The following is a 3,180-nucleotide window of genomic DNA, read 5'->3' as shown; positions in this document are numbered from 1 at the left end:
GGGCTAAGGGGGGCTTAGGGGGCTACCAAATTTTTTTTCTCGCAAATCATGAAATTCCCAATCCGTGGGGGGGGGGTGGTACTTATGACTCCAACTTCTCAATATTTCCATCTTTTCAAGGTAGATTTAGAAACAATTATCTTTGCTGCGAGATAAAGTGGGGGAGATAAACCCTGTCTGATGCTATGTGCCTAATGGTTAGGTCTAACTTTGCAACAAAAAAAAGGGAGGGCTAGGGGGCGGGGCTTCCAAAATAATGTTTCGCAAATCATGAAATTCCTAATCCGAAGGTTGGGGGGGGGGGCCTATTATACCTATGACTCCAACTTCTCAATATTTCCATCTAATAAAGGTTGATTTAGGACTAAATTATCTTTGCTGCGAGAAAAAATGAACCCTCTCTGATGCTATGTGGGCTAAGAGGGCTACCTAAAAAAAACTTCGCAAATCATGAAATTCCTTATCCGTGGGGGGGGGGGGGGGGGGCTTGTATACCTATGACTCTAAATTCTCAATATTTCTATCTATTAAAGGTGAAAAAGTGGGGGGGGGGGGGTAAACCCTCTCTGATGCTATGTGCCTAATGCTCAGGTCTAACTGGTCAGGTAAAAAAAGGGAGAGCTAAGGGGGTACCAATTTTTTTTCTTCGCAAATAATGAAATTCCTAATCCGTAAGGGGGGTGGGGGTGGGGAGGGATAGTATACCTATGACTCCAATTTCTCAATATTTCCATCTTTTCAAGGTTAATTTAGAAACAATTATCTTTGGTGCGAGAAAAAGTGAGGGATGAACCCTTTCTGATGCTATATGCCCAATGCTTAGGTCTAACTTTGCAAAAAAAAAAGGGGGGGGGGGGCTGGGGAGCTACCAAAAAAAATGCTTCGCAAATCATGAAATTTCTAATCCGAAGGGTGGGGGGCTATTATAAATTTGACTCCAACTTCTCAATATTTCCATCTAATAAAGGATGATTTAGGAACAATTATCTTTGCTACGAGAAAAAATGAACCCTCTCTGATGCTATGTACCTAATGTTTAGGTCTAACTTTGCAGAAAAAGGTGGGGTACTAAATTTTTTTTTTTCGCAAATCATGAAATTCCTCATCCGTAAGGGGTGGCTAGTATGCCTTGGACTCCAAGCCCCGCAGCCACCCCCCCCCGGTTCGGGAGGGGGGCTAATGGGGGCTTCCAAAAGGGGCTAAGGGCTCGGCTAAGGGGGGCTTAGGGGGCTACCAATTTTTTTTTTGGAAATCATGAAATTTCAAATCCGTAGGGGGGGGGGGGCAGTATACTTATGACTTCAACTTCTCAATATTTCCATCTGATAAAGGTTGATTTATGAACAATTATATTTGCTGCGAGAAAAAGTGGGGGGATGGACCCTCTCTGATGCTATGTGCATAATGCTAAGGTCTAACTTTGCAAAAATTAAAAGGTGGTGGAGCTAAGGGGGGCTAACAAAAGGGGGGCTAAGGGTTTGGCTAAGGGGCTTAGGGGGGCTACCAATTTTTTTTTTCCGCAAATCATTAAATTCCTTATCCATAGGGGGTGGCTAGTATACCTAGGACTCCAAGCCCCCTGTCTCCCCCCTGTTCTACAGGGGGTAAGGGGGTCACCAAAAAGGGGGGGGGGCTAAGGGCTGGGTTTAAGGGGGAAAAGGGAGGGGTATCAAAGTTTTTTTCGCAAATCATGAAATTCCAAATCCGTAGGGGGTGGGGGTGGGGCAGTAAACCTATGACTCCAACTTCTCAATATTTCTATCTTTTCAAGGTAAATTCAGGAACAATAATCTTTGCTGCGAGCAAAAGGGGGGATAATAACCCTTTCTGATGCTATGTGCCCAATGCTTAGGTCTAACTTTGCAAACAAAAAAGGGGGGGGGGGGCTAGGGGGCGGGGCTTCCAAAAAAATGTTTCGCAAATCATGAAATTTCTAATCCGAAGGTTGGGGGACTATTATACCTATGACTTCAACTTCTCAATATTTCCATCTAATAAAGGTTGATTTAGCAACAATTATCTTTGCTGCGAGAAAAAATGAACCCTCTCTGATGCTATGTGCCTAATGCTCAGGTCTAACTTTGCAGAAAGGGGGGGGGGCTAAGGGGGAGGGGGAATGGGCTACCAATTTTTTTTTCGCAAATCATGAAATTCCTAATCCGTAGGGGGTGGCTAGTATACCTAGGACTCCAAGCCCCCCAGCCACCCCCCGGTTCGGGGGGGGGGGGGGCTAAGTGGGGCTACCAAAAGGGGCTAAGGGGGGCTTAGAGGGGCTACCAATTTTTTTTTTCGAAAATCATGAAATTCCAAATCCGTAGGGGGGGGGGAAGTATACTTATGACTCTGCCTAATGCTATGTGCCTAATGCTCCAAGCCCCCCCCCCCCCCCACCGCCCCCCCCCCCCCCCGGTTCTGACGCCTCTTAAATTAATTTAAGATACTTTTGTATGCAATTTTGTTTCAGAGCCGATTTGATGTCGGGAAAAGCAATCCGTAATTTTGTTTCCTTAATTTTCGCTACTAATTAGTGAACTTTTATAAAGTTTTATTTTTTATGTATAAAATTTTTATAAATTGAAAATAAAGTATATCTTATATGAGCAAATTTTCGAATTGCCCAGGTATAGTATAACATGTACGGACACCTAACGGTGACAACCAAGTACATGTTTTTATTTATTTTCACATGTATATACACCTCCTTTCATATCTGTGTCTGAGTTCCTTCGGGGGCTTCTGGGAGGAGTTAATGCTGGACATTCGGGGGTGACTGCAATATAACTGTATATGTTATATGAAGTCTTCACCCATTGCACAGATGTCCTAACTCCCAGCCGGGTATTACAAAGAAAGGAGACTAACAGGCTAAGGCCCCATTACTAACATTGGGGAATATGTAAATTGCATATTTTGTAAATATAAATTAGAATCTGCACAATTGCCCCACATAAAGTGTCTGGCAAAATAAATGCTAAATGAAATTTTAAAAATTGTTTGTTTGTTAGGGAAAATAGTGTAAATAATTTCACGCACCTTTGAGATTACAGATACCGAAACTGTAGTAATAGGCTATTTTAGATTTTTCCAACTACATAAATAATCAGAACGAAGACATTTTATTTTCATTTCAATATTTGGTGTTTTAGATTAGTATTTTATATCTGTATTGAAAAATGAAAA

This window comes from Crassostrea angulata, chromosome 2, assembly GCF_025612915.1.
Source record: "Crassostrea angulata isolate pt1a10 chromosome 2, ASM2561291v2, whole genome shotgun sequence".
In the NCBI taxonomy this organism is placed as follows: Eukaryota; Metazoa; Mollusca; class Bivalvia; order Ostreida; family Ostreidae; genus Magallana; species Magallana angulata.
Note: the sequence above shows the minus strand (reverse complement) of the source record.